A 19710-nucleotide genomic window follows, 5' to 3' on the forward strand; every position below is an offset into this window, starting at 1 on the left:
TGGTGATTGCCAGGGAGAGTGGTAAGGTAGGGAGATACAGAAAGTTTGGGATTATAAAAGGGCAAGGGAAAACTTTTATGAGTGCTGGATATGTTCATTATTTTTATTTTGGTGATGGATTTGCAAGTACGTATAAAAAATAACACACAATGGAAGTAGAAACAGTATTTTTGTTTCTTTCTTTAAAAAGCACAATTTACTTACTATTGGGATGTGTGTGCCTGTTGGGCACATGGCACAAATTTTCAAATCTTAAAATCGGAGTGGATCTCAACCACTGGACCTTATTCCTATTCCACACTGACTTTAGCACCATACCCCCTTTCATCGCGGTAATTAACAACACCCACCCTAAAGGTAAAGAAATGCACTTCTCACTAACTACTTTTGAAACTATGAACTGCCTCAGGCTAGTAGTTCTTAAGCTCTCCAGCAAAGGTTACTTTGTTTCCCTCAAAAATATACAGCCTGGGCAACATGGCAAAACCACGTCTCTACTAAAATTACAAAACTTAGCCAGGCATGGTGGTGCATGCCTGTTGTCCCAGCTACTCAGGGAGGCAGAGGCTGCAGGGAGCCTAGACCTCACCACTCCACTCCAGCCTGGGGGACAGAGTGAGACCCCCATCTCAGATACACACACACACATACACAGACTCACACACTATCCGCTGGTGCCCCTGTCAGTTAAACACAGCATCTCAGGGCACCTTAGCACACAGTGTGAGAGCCGTGGTTCTAAACACTTCAATTAGAAGTGAAACATCTCTGGCTGGATTTTTAGAATATTTACTTTTTAATGTTTTATATTATATTTATTTTGTATGTTTTAATTAATTTATCTGAATACAAGAATCCAGACATTTGGAAGTAAAACAATGGAAAACATGCCTGCAAACACTAATCAGCACAAAGTTCATGTTGCTATGTTATTATTGACAGTTTAGACATAAGCAAAGAAATATTGCTAAGATAAAAAAGATTTTACGATGTCAGTCACTAGAAAAGTATGCCAATTTTAAATATGTATAAATATAAAATATCCCTTCAAATTATTTACTAAAGAAACTGATGTAACTAAAAGAAAAATGGACTAATCTGCAATACAGATTTTAACATACCTTTCAATTACTGATGGAACCAACAGAAAAAAATCCATAAGAGAAAGGGAGATTTGATGAACACAATGAACAAACTTGACATAAACTGACATATACAGAACGCGACACTCAACAACTACTGATACACATCCTTTTCCAGTGCACGTATCATATTTACCAACATAGATTATATGTTGGAATTTAAAGGGACTCATCACAGAGTATTCAGTCGTGGGATTTTGCCTAAATTTGTCTGGCCTTCAACAGGGTTCAAATACAGTTAAATTCTTATTTCATCTAAAGAGTCCTATCCTTTTTTTTTTTTGGAAATTTTACCGCAACAATCTAAATTTGCATAACAACTGAACCCAGCCCTTGGAACTTGAAGTTTATTCTAGCCAAAGGCAGATTAAACTGTCTAAGTAGTAATGTCCTTCAAATTGTTGTCCCCTGCTCCAGTAAAAGAGTATAGCTCCAAGAAGCTAACAGACTATTTGTCCTTCATAGTATACATTCTATGTTACATCAAAACACGTTATAAAGCCTTGAAATCAGCAGCAGAGAGAAAATGAGATCAACAACCATCTAGCTGTGACCTCACTACTTAGTAATTACGCTTTTAGCTGACTCCTTTACTTGATTCCTAACTGCTTATTTCTGACAAGGTAGCACTAATCCCCGACCAAGTTGACCTTTTAAGAAGTGAGTGGAATGAAAAGGCTCTACCACCAGTGATCAGTTTAACAGCTGCAACACTAGTCACTGGCTGCAACTCTAGTCACTGGCTGCAACTCATATTGTGGGTTTTAAGAGCTCAGAATTAACATGGAAGTACTGTTGACTCCAAAAGAAACCCAGAAATCTCTGGGAATCCAGCAAAGATAGAAAGGGTCTTCTCAATAGTCACCACTCACACTTTGCTTTGTCTTGGTAACTATTTTTATTACATACGGAGAATATCAAAAAAGTATGCCTTTTCCTCATTGTTAATGCTAACCCTAAAATGGTAAGGCTCTTGCAGGTTGAAACCCCCAGGCTCTCACTGGCTCTTCAACAGAAGGCAGTGAATTCACCTGCAAGAGAGATCACCCAAAAAGCTTCCAGGCTGGACAAGTTGGGACTCAGTTCTTGCAGTTCCCAAATTCACAGTTCTCTTGGGACACGGTTATTTTTGGAGCTCCTGAAGATGAGAAATTCCACCCACGAAATTCTGTTTATAAAAATTATTCACATCTAATTATCTCAGGAGACATTAACACAGCAATGTTGAAAATTTTCCATTAATTGTTAATCCACAGAGAAAAACTGGACAATTATTTTTTAAAATATGAAAAGCTTCATATAATACAAATTATACTCCCACATGTGATTCAATTTCTACTCATTAATGCCAGAGAAGTTAACAATTATGAATTGCCAGGGGTTAAAAAAAATAAATCATTCATCATTGGAAAAGTACAGAAGGTTTAAAAGAGATAAGAATTAGTTTTTGGCTTTGAGGCATTTTACGCTTTCCAGAAGGTTTTGCTCTTTTTTTTGCTCATGGCTTTCTCTCTCTCTCTCTCTTTCTTTCTGATTTCAGTTTCTTTTGATTTCTCCTGCTTAGAAATGGTGAGAGAACTTTGGATGTGGAACGTGGAGTAGGAGTAACACGAAGTGAGGGTCTGCACTTGGGGTGGTCAGCACTGCAGATGCCCAGCAAAGGCACTGCCTGGTCCATATCCCGGAGGGGTTTCTGCGCCCCAGTCGGCATCGCAGCTGATGGTGAAACTTTTGGTGTGGCACAAGAGTGTCCACAAACTTTGGAAGGTATCCGCTGCATCCTCCATGGCCGTGTATGCCTGCCGAGGGCGATCTTCTCGGGGAGCGGAAAGTCCTGTTCATGGGCCAGGGCTGGCTGGCTGGAGCCACTTGCGCGGCACAGCCCTGGCGGAGGTTCAGGCGGCCCCGGTGTCGCAAGCGGCTGTGAATAATGCCTCCTTGGGGCCGGAGTGGTACCAGGAAGGCTGCAGACCAGGGCTGACCAGCGGGCAGCATGGTGGCCGTGATGGAAGATGACGGGGTTCGCAGCGCCAGGGGGCCCAGCAGACCCCGAGCCCTGGCATCCCGCATCGCCAGCAGCACCGCGGGGAGGCCTGGCGCTGGTGTCGTGGCGGCCACTGCATGAGGCCCATGACCCAGTCCCAGAGGCCAGCCCATCATCAGCTAACATCAGGAACTCCAGGCCAGCTGAGGCCCAGGCCCCAGGGGCAAGACAAAGGGCAGAGGGTCCGCAGGCAGGGCCAAGAGCCGGCAGCGCAGGCCTGGCTCCACCGCCATGGAGCTCGCAGGGCGCAGCAGGCACCGGGCAGCGACCAGGGCTTCCAGAGGAGGCTGCGCACCCCCGCAAAGGCTTCTGCTGGGCGTCCAGCCTATCCGCGGAGACTCCACGTGCACCCCCTCCTCATTGTCCTTGTCTAGGGCCACGGCAAGGTCCTCGCTCCCATGGCGCGACTCCAGGGGTGTAGGAGCCTGGGCTGAGCAGGTGGAGTAGGGTGAGCACCGCCAAGAACTCAGCGAGAGTGGCGCCCCTGGGCGGCACAGGAGGCTGCATTTAACGTGTCAATCATCTCAAAGATTTTATGACATCTTCTTTTTTTTTGACATCTTATAATATCTATAACGTTTATTATATCTTGTGATATAATTATTAACTGCACTTCATTGTGATTATTATGATTATTTTTATACCAACACATCTTCAATTATTAATATTCCCAGTTGCTAGAGAAAAATGAAGACGACTAGTTTTGAAAGCCTTACTTCTGCCAATGGAAGCACATTCCAGCATGTCGCCAACGCAATCCACTTTCCACCACTTTCACAAGAAACGTTACTGCACAATTTTACTATCCTACCCTTATATACTTTGTGTGTGTGTACTTGTGTGTATGTATACATGTTATATATGTAATAAATATATATAATATATATAATAAATAATATATATGTAATAAATAAATATATAAAGTATGCCACAGATGAACAAGTATTAGAAAATTAAATGCACACAGGTCATGTCAGTGCTATGTATAATGTGGTGTACTAAGTATAGATGTTCAACAGTGTGGGATCTAGGCTGGAACAAGACTCCTAGTCTTAAGCAATTCTTTCTAGGTTCAGTCTCTGGAAATAATGCTTTGTATCAAATGTGTGACAAAATTAATGGGTTTTAAAGACTATTCTATGTCAACTATAACATTTCATTTGGGAATTTCTGTCCCTTATAATATCTACCTCGGTTTGGATGGATTCCTTGAGGCCTGGTTTTTCTTTTCCTTTCTATATATCGCTGCTCAGAGTGATGAATGGAGTTGTATTTTGAATAAAATATCTAAGCATCCTTTTGTAAGCAAGGAGCATGATGGTATTTAGGCCTACCATTTCTTGTTACGGTGGTTACGGTTATGGTGGGGCTGGGGTATTTACCTGGAGCCTGGATGTCCACTGGGACATGATACCCACTGGGATTTTTTTGTGTCAACCTTTTCTCTGATGTCCTCCTGGGGACTGGGTATCCACCTAAGGCCTGATGTTTACCTGGAGCCAGATGTGCACCTGAGGCCTGATGTCTATGTGTGGCCTTATGTTCACCTGGGGACCGATGCACATCTGAAGCATAGTTATTCACCTGGGGCCTGATATCCACCTGTAGTATGGGTGTCAACCTTGGGGCTGATGTTCAGCTGGCGTCCACTGTCTACTTGGGGCCTGGTGTACACATGGGGCCTGGGCATCCACCGGACACTTGATGTTTAATATGGTCTGGAGTTCTCTTGGGGCCTGTTGTACCCTGGAGCCTGGGTGTACACCTGGAGCCTGATGTCCCAGGTGGACACCTGGGTCCCAGGTGATCTTCAGGCCATAGGTGAAAACTCCAGGCTCTAAGTGGACAACAAGGCCCCACGCTGATGTTTACTGGGGCCAGATGTCTACCAGGCCCCAGCTGAAAACTCCAGGCTCCAAGTGGACAACATGGCCCCAGGTTCCAGGTAGACACTGGAATCCAAATCAACACCAGGCCCCAGATGGACACCCAGGCCTGTGGTGGACATCAGACTCCGGAAGGTCATCTGGCTTGAGGTGGACATCAAGCCCCAGGTGGATACCTAGTCCCCAGGTGGATATCAGGCCCCACTTTGACACCAGTCCCTGGGTAGATACCTAGGCCTCAGGTGGATATCCAGTCTCTAGCTAAGCATCAGGCTCCAGGTGGACCCAGGCCCTAGCTGACTGGGGACTGGTGTTCATATGGGGCCGCATGTCCATCTGGGCCCTAGGTGTCAACTTGTAGCCTGATGTCAACCTGGGAGCTGGTGTTCACCAGAGGACTAAAGTCCTCCTGGTGGCTGATGTCCAACTCGGGACTTTGTGTCCACCTGGAGACTGATGTCCACTTGGGACCAGATGTCCAACTGGAGCAAGATGTCCACCTGTAGCCTAGAACTTCACCTAAGGCCTGATGTTCCCCAGGGCCTACAGGGCCTGTGTATCTACCTAGGGACTTGTGTCCAGGTGGGACCTGAGTTCCATCTGGGACCTGGAATTAACCTGGGACCTGATGTCCACCCGAGGCCTGGGTGTTCCTCTGGAGTCTGATATCTATCTGGGGCCTGGGTGTCCTCCTGTGGTCTGATGTCCACTTGAAGTCTGGTGTCCACCTGGGGCCTGGGTGTCCACCTAGGAACCTGATGTATACCTGAAGTCCAGTATCTACCTGGGTACTGATGTCTACCAGGAAAGTGATATAAACCTGGGGACTGAAAGCCACCTGGGCCCCGAGTGTCCACATATGTTCTGATTTCCACTTTTGGCCTGAGTGTAGGGCCTGAGTGCCACCTGGGTCCTGATGTTCACCAGGAACCTAGGTATGCACTTGGGGCTTGATGTTCACCTGGGGCCTAATGTCCACGTGAGACCTGGTATTCAGCTAGAGCCTGGGCATCCACCTGTGGCCTGATGTTCAGTTGGTGACTAGGAATTCCACTAAGGCTTGATGTCCACCTGGGGCATAGGTAACCACTTGTGGCCTAGTGTTGCCCTGAAGTCTAGGTGTCAACCCAGGGCATAATGTCTTCTTGGGGCCTGCTGTCCACCTGCAGAATGGTGTCTGCATAGAGCCTGGTATCCACCTGGGGTCTGGTGTCTGCCTGGGGCCTAGTGTCCACCTGAAGACTGAGTATAGACCTCAGACCTGATGTATGCCTGGGGCCTATTTATCCACCTGGGGACAAGCACTCATCTGGGGCCTCATGTCCACTTAAGCCCTAGGTGTCAACCAGGTGCCTAATGGCCACCAGGGATCTATGTACTCACTTGGGGCCTGGTGCTCCCATAGGGCCTAGGTATACACCTGGGGAATGATGTGCAGGTGGAGGTGGATGTCTTCCTGGATGCTGGTGTTCACCTGGGGACAAGGGTCTCCCTGGGGACCGGTGTTTATCGGGAGCCTCATATGCACCTTGAACCTGCTGTCTAGCTGGGGCCTGATGTCCATTGTAAGGCTGGGTGTCCACCTGGGACCTGGTTGTCCACTTGGGGCCTAATGTCCACCTAAGACCTAGTGTTCACCTAGGGCCTGGGTGTCCACCTGGAGCCTGATGTTCAGCTGGAGATGCTTCCACCTGAGACCTAGGTGTCCACCCAGGGTCTGGTGTCGAACTGGGGTCTTGTGTCCAGCTGGGGACTAGATATCTACCCGAGGCTTGATGTCCACCTGGAGCCCGATATCCACCTCAGAGCTGGGTGTCCACCCAGGTTCTGGTATCCACCCGGAGCCTGGTGTTCATCTGGGGCCCAGTGCCCACCTGGAACCTGGGTATCACCATGGGGCCTGGGTGTCCACTTGGAGTGTGATGTGCACCTGGGACCTGAGTTTCCACCTAGGGCCTGATGACCACCTGAGACCCAGGTGTCCACCTGGGGTCTGATGTCTACCTGAAGCCTAGGTAACCACCTAGGGCATGGTGTTACCTGTGCCTTGATTTCCACCTGAGCCTGGTGTACACCTGGGGCCTGGGTGTCCATCTGAGGCCTGATGTACACCTCAAGTCCAGTGTCCACTTGTGGCCTGATGTCAACTTGGAAGCTGATATCCACCTGGGGACTGATGTTCTCCTGGGGCCTGATATCCAACTGGGATCAGATGTTCACCTAAGGCCTGCAGTTAATCTGGGGCCTGATGGTCACCAGGGTCCCATTTGTCCATCTAGGGCCTAGTGTCCAACTAGGGCCTGATGTCCACCTGGAGTCTAGTATCCGCCTTGGCCCTGATGCTACTTGAGGCCTGGGTGTCTTCCTAGAACCTGAGTCCCCAACTGGGCCCTAATGTCCACCTGAGACCTGGTGTCCTTATAGGGCCTGATATCTACATATGGCCTGGGTATCCTCCTGCAGCCTGATGCTCACCTGTAGGCTGGTGTCCATATGGGGCTTACGTGTCCACCTGTGATCCTGATGTACACCTGGAGTCCAGTGTCCCCTTGGTTACTAATACGTACCAGGAAAATGGTATATACCTGGGGCCTGATATACACCTGGAGCCTGTATGTCCACTTGAGCCCTGATGTCCACCTGGGGCCTGGTGTTTACCTGGGGCCTATATCCACCCACTACCCAAAGTCAAGTTGGGAAAAGGGCCCAGGATAGGTGAGGAGTACAGAAGAGGGACCTCATTCATAAGAAATCCTGCTGTAGAATGGGTGCTCTAAGCTCTTAAAACAGCCTCGGCCTCAGGAAAGTCTGTCCAGGGCATAGGAAGCCCACGCACAGGGTGGGATGACAAGTTTGCATCTGGCCCTGCTGGGAGACCTGGGGGCCTCTGCCCTTTTGGCCGCGTTGTCTCCTGCCTCTTAGGGTGGTGGGATTCTGGGCCCTGATTGCAGCAGTTGGATTCATTTAGCTCTCCTCCCCTTTTAGCATTACTGTCTTCTGTAATAAACCTCTCACTTTGATCTGCCAGGCTGTCAAATGCTTTGATTACCCTCTCTGTTTTATTCCAATGGTTCATCAATTCAAATATCCACAATAGAAGGACAGATTTTAGTCTCTTCATACAGTGGGATATTTCACAGCTATTAAAAAAAATAAAATAAATGCTTGTATATTGATATGCAAAGTTGTCCCACATCAATAACTTTTATCAAACACATTTTATGATCCCACATCTATATCTATACATAATGTTTGCCACTGCTTAAACGAAACAAAATCTAAGCTTTAGACTCCAAATGGAATTACAGGGGAGTCTTGATGTCTGTGTTCTGCAGTTCTGTCAAGTTTGAAATTGTGAAATAAACATGGTGCCTTTCTGGTAGCCACTCAGAATTCCTCCTCTCTTTCCACAAAGCATTGTCACCCTCCCTGTCCCATTTGCCCCAGCCCCGTGGAGCTTGCTGAGCTGGCACCATCATCTCTTGTAATAGACAAAGACATTGAGAACCAGAGAGGGGAAGCACCTTGTTGACATCCCACAGCTCTGAGTCAAAGTGGACTTGGACTCCCTTACTAGCTGTTTCCTAAAGTTCAGGGAGCCCTGGAGGTCCAGGAATGTAAGGGCCAGAGCCTGGGGCTTTCTGTCCAGAAGTAGGGGAGGTGGGGCTACAGCTCACGGCTTGAGTGCATTTCCTCTCAAGTACAATAAGGGCTGCTTTGTAGATGAAAAATATAAATGGCTGCCTGCAAATTTGTCAGGTAATGTGTTTGTCTCCCCTATGATACTATAAACTTGGTATAAGCAGGGACCCATCTGAATCACCCTAGTGTCCCCAGCACCAGGGCAGAGCCTGACATAGAAAATGAATGATTTCATTAAATACCAACACCTTCTAGATGCCAGGTACTGCTCTAGATGCTGGAATCTGCAGTGAATAAGATACCCAGAATCCCTGCCCCTGTGTAGCCCTCACTGTAGTAGAGCAGAACAGATGATGAATAAGTAAGCATGCAGGGTGTGAGATGGGCGGGAGAGCTCCATTTTGGAACCGGGCAGTGTGCAAAGCAGACACTCAGGAAAGAACCTGAGGGTTGAGCTGTGGATATGATGGAGAAAAGTCGCCCCTAACATGAGTGCAGACACTACAGCTACAATAACAAGTGAAGATGGAGAAGGAAGCACAGAGGCAAGCAGCTGGGGAGATGTGGGGGTGGGATCTAGGGAAGGGTCTCTCTTTATTGCATCTATTTTCAAATTGAAATAGGAAGCAAGGCAGCAGGAGTAAGGAAGCCTGGGGAAGGTTTTAGAGGTTTAAAGAGGAAGGAGAAGGCACGATACTGTTGCTTGGGGACAAGGCAGCACTTCCAGAGCTGGGTGCCTGGGCTCCAGGGCAAGTAACTTCATCTCTTCCTGTGCCAGCATCTCCTCAGCTGTGAAATGGTGATTATTATAGAACAGACTCATAGAGTTTTATGATAATTAAATCAGTTGGTATTCATAACATGCTTAGATTATATATATTTTTATTAAGATAACAAATAAAGAAGTCTGGCAGACTTATGGACTCAGGAAATGAGTGAGTTTGTAGGACATCATCCAGGGCCCACTGGAGGTTTGGGCTTGATGATTAAATGAGAGCAAAAGGCACGTGTGTTTCTTTCTGGCTGTGCTCAGCCACCTGACTGCAGGAGCAGAGGGAGTGGGTGGCTGGTTTTCAGCCGAGTGCAGTTTTGCCCTGGGAGTACAATCAATTGTGGGGCAAGAGAGTAGAGAGTGTTAGAGAGGATGGATGAAAAGCTGGACCATATAGTCTCAGCTGGGAGGAGGGGAAATTTGCAAGAAAGTGGGTGAGACACAAAAGTGAAAATTTGGAGTCATTGAAGTCATTTGGGAGGCAGCTGGAAAAAGGAAAGTGGTGGTCAAAAAAAGCGTGTTTGAAATTGAGGGTCTGGAGTAGCTACAGTTTCTGCAGTGACAAGGACAAGAATATACAGGTAGGAGTGGGTGACTCAGGGAGGGTGGAGACAAGGTCTCTAGTGGTGGAGGGACCAAGAGCCAGAGCATGAGGAGGACTCTCTATGTGCATGTTGGCATCACCTCAGCAGGAGAAAGTGCCCATGAACTGGGAGCCAAGTCTTCAATGCATAGGAATGTGGCCCTGGGTGCAATCTGAGGGCAAGAGCTTCAATATTGATTCCCTTTGTGTGTCACCGTGTCCTTGGGTAATTTTTCTTTGTGAGAACATCACAAAGTGTGGTTACAGACACCTCAATATTGTACCTACTGTACACCTAGGCTCTATGGCACAGCCTACTGCTCTCAGGCTGCACACCTGGGCACAGATTACTACAGTGAATACTATTGGCAGTTGTAGTACAATGGTCAGTACTTGTGCATCTAAACATATCATGAAAAGTACAGTAAAAGCATAGTATTGCACTATATACAAATATACTATGGTACCTAGACATGGTGCACTGGTCTAGGACACTTACCATGAATGGAATGTGCAGGGCTGGAAGCTTCTCTGGGTGAGTCAGTGAGTGGTGAGTGAAGGTGAAGTCCTAGGGCATGACTGTGCACTACTGTAGATTTTATAAACACTGGACACTTAGGCTACACTACGAGATATATATTTCTTTTTCTATAGAATTATAAATCTTTTTTAATAAATATATTTTTAAAGTAACTCTGCCATAACGTTACAATTGTTATGTCACGGGGCTAGGCAGTAGGTGTCTTTCGGCTCCATTATAGTTTCATGGGTCCACCACTGCACACGCAGTCTGGGTTGATGGAAACATTATTTCGTGGCACATGAATGTATTTTTATGGGAGAGAAGGATGATGAGCTGAAAGAGAGAGACAATGAGAAGCAAGGAGGACCTATCCTGCTCAGGCCCAGGGAAGGGCTGCAGCAGAGGACAGCAAGACAGCAGTGTCCTTGGGGGATCAGGCCTCTTACTCACAGGAAGGAAGAAAAGGAAGAGTTCCCTGGGGCTGCTGGAAACCTGGGGGCTGCTCGTGCTGGAGCAGGATTTTGAGGACATGCAAAAGGGTTTCAGCAAGGGAGGGAGGGAGGAAGGAACTGGGGAGTGAGGGTCAGCCCAAGATAACCAGGCCTCTCCCAGGAATCTTCTGGCCACTCAGAAGCAGTGGTCATGCCCAGTTGAGCCCACAAAGGGCACCCAGTGCCCAGCGTGAGAACCTGGTCTGCCTATTGCCCAGCCCTGAGGCAGCCCAGCCATTGCTGGTACCTGCTGTAGCCCCTAAGATGGATCAGCCTGGCCCGGTCCTCAACAGCCCTCACTGAGGCAGGTAAAAACACAGGCACCTGTAATAAGAGGCAGGCAGAGGCAAGTCACATGGCAGTGGCAGACTAGGTCTGCAGGAGCCCAGTCAGATGGGCACTGAATCCAGGCAGGCTTTCTAGAGGCAGTGACTCAGGATTTGTGTTCCGGTTGTGATGGTGGCACATCCAGGAAGCAGCGCATGGTCCAGCTGGGCACATTGGGACTGGAGGCTGTTTTTTGTTTTCGTTTTTGAGACGGAGTCTCACTCTGTCTCCAGGCTGGAGTGCAGTGGCATGATCTAAGCTCACTGGAGGAGGCTGGTTTTTAATGAGTTCTGAGGCCAAGGCAAGGGTCATAACCAGGGTCCAGCCTCAGTAATGCATTCACCCCTTCACCCTGGGGCACTGCTGCAGACCCACCATCACCAGCTTACATTTGCTTCCCTCCTGCCCTCTCTTCCCAGGAAGACCCTCACCTGTCACTTCATGAAGAATATGGAAGCCAAGGAGGTCTTCTTCAGGCATTCCTCTCCACCCATGCCCTTCCTCCCTCCATGCCAGCTTCAAAGGAATTGATGTCCAGAGAGACCCTCCCCAGTTGCCCCACCTTTCCCTCAGCCTCTTACAGGAACTGTCCTCTGACATCTCTCTGTCTAGGTCTCCCTGTCACTCTTGTGCACACCAGGACTGTTCTCCCCTTTCCTGTCAGCCACTGAGTCCACTCAGATATCTTCTGCTTCCCAAAATTAAAATTACAAACCAAAACAGAAACAGCTTCCATGACCTTACACATTGTAGACACTTGGCTACAGCAGTGAAAGACATAGACAAAGTCCCTTTCCTCATGTAGCCCTCATGCTAGTAGAGTGAAACCGATAATAAATAAACAAGTCAAATGTTCAGCATGTGAGTTGGTGATGAGAGCATGGTGCTTCATGCCTGTAATCCTAGTGCTTTGGGAGGCCGAGATGTGAGGATGGTTGAGGTCAGGAATTTGAGACCAGTCTGGATAACATAGTGAGACCCTGTATCTACAAAAACTAAAATAAAATAAAATAAAGGAAAAGTGAAGGAGGATAGAATGTATCAGTGGGAAAGGGGGATGGGAGAGCCACATTTTAGACAGGGTGGTCCAGGAGGGTATAGCTCCAATCACTATTCCTCCGGCCCATTCCACATCTATCCCCATCCCACTCCCTGCACAGTGCTTGGGTCAAAGCCTCTCAGTCCTGCTTGTATTTCTCCAAGAGTGATCCAGGGACCAACTGCATCAGAACAGTGGGGTGAGGTCACAGCCCCTGCCTGTGAGAAGTGCAGATTCCTCTTCCTGGACCAGAATCCCTGGGAACTGGACCCAGGAATTTCCCAAGATCTCTGGGGGACTTTGAGACAGCCCAAGGTATGGGAGCTGCAGATTTCCTCCTGAAAAGGGAGCACTGTCTCAAGGGGTGCAGGTCACTCAGCTCTACCTTGTAGCCACCAGACCAGTCTGAGCCTTGGAGAATGCTGCTCTTTCCTCCTGGACTGCCCTTCCCAGCGTTCCTTGCCGGGTAACTCTTACACATCCCTCAAGACCCAACTCAAGGGCCACTTCCTCCTGACGTCACTCCCTGAACTTTCTCCTGGGTTTCCACTCTCCTCTTCACCAAGTGATGTTGACATTTCTATGGGACCATCTCTCTCTCTCTAGACCAGAAATGCCTACAGTTGCGGCCCCCTGTAGAGCAATTTGTGTCAGTCTGGGGAGAGTGGATTTGGAGCCCAACCACCACTGAGGAAAATCTGTCTGATGGACATGGTGGGTTCCAGCCCAGACGCAGGGGTCAGCGAGGTGTGGTGTGACAGTGAGCACAGACCTTGGGTGGTGGTGACAGTGGCTGTCATGGGGAGGAAAGGAATGGAAAACGGACCTCATGGGAGCAGAAAGAAAGGCCTTAGCTGCAGATGGGCAGGACCCCACCAAGAATCCAGAACCCGCATCCTAATCCCAGCTCCGCTGTAAGTCCACAGTGGAACCTGGCAACGACTTTCCCCTTTCTGAGCCTCATTTTACTCATCAGTAAAATGGTGACTATAACTCCAACTTCACCAAGGAGATGCAAGGCTCAATGAGATAATGGATCTGAAAATGCCTTATGTTTCATGGCACAAAGGAGAGGGATTCCTGACATGCGACAAGCACAGGAAGGGAGGAAGGATGGGGCCTGTAAATGTCCAGGTGGCAGCCCCACCCCTCCACACACACAAACACTCACCGTATCACCCACGCTGGTGATTTTCCCAGGAGGGCCCCCAGCCTGCAATTAGCACTGCCAGGTGGGCAGGGAGGACTGCAGTCCCATTACAGGGGTGAGGAAACAGGCTGCGGATGGTCCCACAGGGAATAAGGAGCAGAGTCTAGCTCCCCATGGCAGGCAGGGAAGATTGAAGTTGCTCCCTGGGAAGAGGAAGGGAGGCATTGACTGGCATTCCGTGATTTAGGTGAGAAGCCCAGGCTCAGCCTGGTGACTTGAGCTTCCTGATGTAGAAGGTGAAGGATGCAGAGGAGACAGAGGGCAGGAGGAAGAAGATAAGGAAGAGAACAGCAAACTGGAGTCACTACAGGACACTAGCTGCTCCAGGCTGCTCTGTCTCATTCTAAGAGAAAAGGAAAAGTGGGAGAGGGGATCACAGATCATGTCCAGATTCCTCACTGGCATGGATGCTGCTATGGAAACAAAGATGGTCCAGGTTTGTGGACCTGGAAATCTGTGTTTACAGCCAACACAGTTGCTGCCCGAGACAGCCCCACCTGAAGACCCCAGAGCTGCTCCAGCTTGCCAGGCTTCCCGTCCTCCTGTCCTCCTGTTATCACCCCATGCTGCTGAGAACCTGCCTGGCAGGCTGCCCAGCCAAGGCAGGGGCCTAATCTCAAGTGAAACTGACATGTCCTTGTGAGGGCTGAGGAACATCCTCTCTCCCCACAGAGCCTCACTCAGGTTCTCATCTACTTCCTTGGGGTCTGCCCCACCTCTCTCAGGAGTTTGGAACCACATACCGTTCTGGAGAGGACCTCTCACTGCTGCAGAACCTGTCCTCCAGGACACCCACAAGTGTTCATCTCGGTCGTGGCTAATTAACTTATCATATGGTAGTGAACTACCTTCTGGGGCCCCAATATTTTGTTTATTTTTTAAAAATAAAATTATTACCATTGTTTATTTTCTGAATGTGCAGAAATATTTGTCTGATTAATATTTACATGCCCTTTGGGAAAACTTTACAAAATAAAAAATATGAAGGAGAATCCTACCACACAGAGATAATCACTTTAATTATTTTTCTATTCATATTTGCACATACAGGTATATATGGGATCATGCTCTGTATCTGTTGGGAGTGCATTAATCTGAAAGTTCAGCCACTTAAACAAAGACAGGTTCATTTTTCTTACATAGTTAGAGTATCTTTGGTTCCTGGCTATGGTTCACTGGTTCAACAATATTAGGCCCAGCATCTTTGTGAGTCTATTGCAATTTAGCTTATGGCTGTAAGACGGCTACTGCAGCTCCAACCACTACATGAGTTTACAAGGCCAGCAAAAGCAGTCACTTCTGTATTCTTATTAGAAAAGCAAGAACTTCAGAGGTGACCCCCAAAGGATTTCTCTTTAGGTCTGGAAATCTGTGTTTAGATTGGCCAGAACCTGATCTCATGACCATCCCTAACACTAGAGAATAGCATTGTCATGATTGACTTTGGATCAATCATAATTTATTGACTGAGAGTGCACATGTGGTTCCCCCCAAAGAAGATCAGGAAAGGAAGGAATTTACAGTGTGTACTACAGCATGTATGCTGTTTTATAAACTGCTCTTTCTCTTAATGGCATATTTCAAACATCTTTCCATACTAAGAAATATAAATTCAGTCATTCATTTAACAACAAATTATTGAGAGAGTACTGTGTTCCAGGAACTTAACTTGGCATGGAGGACACAATAATGAACATAGTATACTCCTTGCCTCCATGGAGCTTAGGATCTAATGAGGGATACAGAAATTCATCAAAGAGGTTCACAAAGAAATGTAAAATTACGATTGTAATTTGTGCTGAAAAGGAGGGAGGTGTGTGGTGCGTGAGAGCAGTGACAGGAGATTTGACTCAATCAGGAGGGTCTGTGTTCTGAATGGCCATAAGCCAGCCCCTTGCCTAGCTGTAGCACAATTATTTAGCCAATTTCTTATTGCTGGACATTCACATTCTTCCCACATCTTACTTTCTATCATCAATGAAACAATAAATACCCTTCTCTAAGTACTGCTTGGCACACTTGTCTGATTACTTCCTCAGGATAAATTCCTAGGGTAAAGCCAGGCACCATGGTTCATGCCTGTAATCACAGCTACTCAGGAGGCCAAAGTGGGAGGATCACTCGTGGCCAGTAGTTCATGGCCAACCTGGGCAACATAGGGAAGTCATGACTAAAAAAAAAAAAAAATCCTGGAAGAAATGAACATTTCTAGATGTTGAATTGCCAAATCAAGGGGTGCACCATCACCATCCCCATACTCACCATCACCATCCTCATTATCATCATCAGTCTCACCCTCACCATTCTCACCAGCATCAGCAGCAGCATCCCCACCATAACTATCAGTATCATCACCACCTTCACTATCACCATCCTCACCATCACCATCATCATCACTATCACCACCACCATTTTCACCATCACCATCCTGACCATCACCATCATTATCACCTCATCATCACCATCCTTACCATCACCATCACCATGCTCACCTTCACCATTCTCACCATTCTCATCATCATCCTCCTCAGCATAACTGTCACTATCATCAGCACCTTCACCATCACCTTCCTCACCATCACCAATATTATCACCATCACTATCCTCACCATCATCCTCAACATAACTATCACTATCATTATCACCACCTTCATCATCACCATCCTCACCGTTATCATCATCATCACAACAACAATTATGAAAATCTTGGAGGAAAAGGAGAGGAGGTAGCATATTAAAATATAGGTACTTTGATGAAGAGGAACAGGCAGGGTTGAAGCTGGGGAGGGGATATCAAAAAATGGAGACCCCCAGAACATAAAACTAAGAAGCTCAGGCTTTGCCCAGAATCAGAGGCATCCTTGAAGATTTATCAGCAGGAGAGTATGCAGTCAGATTTGTGTTTAGGCAGAACATTGAGCAATCCTCAGAAGGAAGAAGCAGAGGGAGGGAGGCCCACAGAGGAGACAGAACCTTCAACACCAACCGGGGTCCTGGTCCTGGGTCCAGCAGATCTGGCAGGAATGAGGAACGGGAGGCTCATGGGTAAAGGCTGCAGCCAGGCAGGGAAAGGCCTCACTCTCCCTGCCACTCCTTTCCCTGCTCCCCACTTTCCTGTCCCATCTTTGCTAATAGGCTCAGCATCTCCAACTGCACTCACCCACTAGATTTGCCCCAATTCCTCCTCCTCTCTCATGCCTGAGGCCCAGGTGGCTTCCAGAGCTGACCAGTTCTACTTTAGAATTTTAGTGAGATAATCTGGGTAGAAGTGCTGGTGCCCTGCCAGCCACAGCAGGTATTCCTCATATGGTAAACTGGAACTGTCTTCTCAGTTCCTACAGCCTTGGGTTCAAATTCTGCCTAATCCAGATGACCACCATCTCTCATCTGAGCAGAGAAGCCTCCCACTGGTCTCGCTGCCCCAGACCATCCTCTTTCCAGATATCAGCCTGATAATTTTCTCAAACTGCAAACCTGGTCACGTCCCTCCCTTGTCCCTTTGACTAAAGGGTAAGATCCAAATCGCTTAGCATAACACCCCAGGCACTGAGGAGCTGAGGCCCCTCCATTTCCACCTTGACTTGTTCCCCTCCCCCTCTAGTAGCATTGCTGACAGACTTGCCTTGTCCTTTCACCATATGGCTTTGATCCTGTTGCTCTTCTGCCTGGAGCGTCTTCCTACATCTTCTCTGCCTGGTGAATTTCTACTTAACCTACAAAGCCAAGCTCACCTTCTCTGTGAATCCTACTTCCTCCCCATCATGCCGCAAATTGTCTCTCACTAGACCTCCAGCCCCTAAAAATCAGGGACAGCTTAATGCATGTTGGAAATGGCTACTCCTCACTTAGTTACCCTAATTAGCTAGTTATATTCCCTTATATTTATGTTTCCCCATTTACTGACGCTTTCCACAAGCCAGGCACTGAGATCCAGGGCAGGACCCTGAGGGTAGGACAAGCAGGAGCACTGAAGGCTACAATGGCACAGGCACCAAGAGGCCATGTGGGGTGCAGGAAGCCTCATCTCTAGAGTGTCTTCCTGGTTTACCATGCGCTTTCTTCCCTTCCCTTATTGGAGTCACCTTGTGCTGGTTTTGAATATCCTGTGTCCCTGAAACATGCACTCCCACACACACAAACAGACCCTCACCTATCCACATGTACCTGCCCATACATGCACAGACCTCTCTGTGTATCCCCCAGAGCCACAAATGCCAATCTTGAGAATGAAGATTTTGCATGTGCTCTGTGCCAGTCATGATGCCAGGTCCCTGACAACACAAGACCCCTCTGGTTTCTCCCACTCAGCTGTGCAAGGTTCGGGGTTGAGGAGCTCCACTTGCCAAGGTCACAGACGTGGAACATGAGGTAACAGCTATTTGAAAGTAAGCCTGTAGGTCACCAAAACATAAGCCATCTGCACCCCACCACACTGCCTCCAAAGCACATGAAGCCATGAGTCTATCAACTCTGACTCATTAGTACCCAGCAATATTTCCTCCTCCACTTCGCTTCCCACTGCCACTCCAGTATCCCTGCCCACAGTCCCAGAGCCACCTCTGCTTAACGGGGAGGTCAGGACAGATGCTCCGTTCCACCTGATGCCATCTTCCAGGGTGCAGCCTCCTCACAGGGAAGAGGACTACCATGGCTAGTGGTGACATGGGTGGCTCTGGCCCCCAGGACTTCTCCCCGGGACCTCTGCTCAGGACACGGCACGGACAGAGGTTGAGGTTACCATAAACTGCCTCGGAAATGACTACAAACCAGCTGAGACCATTCCAGCACCTAACACGCTGACAGCCCAGGGTGGGCCCACAGAAGGTGAAGGGCTAGGGAGACCAGGGCCGCAAGCGTTCCCCCTTCCTGAGTCCTTGAGCACAGCCACCCAGGTGTAAAGGACAATATGGGGGTTCTGAGGATTCCCAAGCCTGAGCCCTAGAGGTGAGTTCTAGCAGGGCCCCCAGATATTCTCCCCATCCATCCCCTCATCCTGTCTCACATATTGTAAAAACAAGGAAACTGAGGCCTAGAGAGGGAAGGGGCTTGAGCAGTCTCCCAGGTAGTTAGAGACAGAGCCCAAGTTAGAATCCATGTTTCTCTCATTTTTTCCCCCTAGGTCTGTCTCTGACTAGCTATGTGACCTTGGAAGAGTCACTCCACCTCTCTGGGCATTGAAGGTTTACAACTTCTGACATGTTCATTCCAGAAGGTTGTCAGGACCTGACAGCCCTTCATCTAAATAAAACACTCTACAGTCTACAAATATTCATATATCTCTTCTGTTGTCTGACATCTGTAATACCCCTAGGAGGCTGTGAAAATTGGTGCTTGTGTCCTATTATGCAGATGCAAATACTGGACTCAGAAAGACAAAGATCACACAGAAAGTTTGGGACAGGGCTGGAACTAGAACCCAGGTCTCCCAAAGCAGGGTCCTTGCCATCACTAAGTCTAGGAATACATTAAGACTCCAAAACATGGAGAGTTGCTCAATGCATGCCACCAAGGTTAGAGCGGACCAACCCCAGAATGCTCAGCAGCTCTGAGACCCTGGAGTGGAGGACTCAAGGCAGAGGCTGATGCCTAAGTCACACACATCTGAGCTCCAATCCAAACTCCACTATGCAGCTGTGTGTCCCCACTTTATGAGGCTCAGCCTAAGTCACACACATCTGAGCTCCAATCCAAACTCCACTACGCAGCTGTGTGTCCCCACTTTATAAGGCTCAGCATTCTCTACTACAAAATGAAACTATAGAAGGTACCAAAAAGCTCAGGATGAGGGGAGAACTGCACCCTGAATGCAGGACGGCCAGGCAGGTGGTAAGCACTCATTAGCTTTTGTTTCAAGTACACAAATCATATGTTATTTTTCATCATGTCTCCCCATGGTGTCTAGTCTATGGCTCCAGAACCAGGAGGCTTCTGATCAATCCTTATGCTAAATGATGGATAGATAGATGGATGGGTGTTTGGACAAATAAATGGATGGATGCGGAGGAGCCAAGATGGCCGAATAGGAACAGCTCCGGTCTACAGCTCCCAGCG

This window comes from Pan troglodytes, chromosome 15 (assembly GCF_028858775.2).
Source record: "Pan troglodytes isolate AG18354 chromosome 15, NHGRI_mPanTro3-v2.0_pri, whole genome shotgun sequence".
Taxonomy (NCBI): domain Eukaryota; kingdom Metazoa; phylum Chordata; class Mammalia; order Primates; family Hominidae; genus Pan; species Pan troglodytes.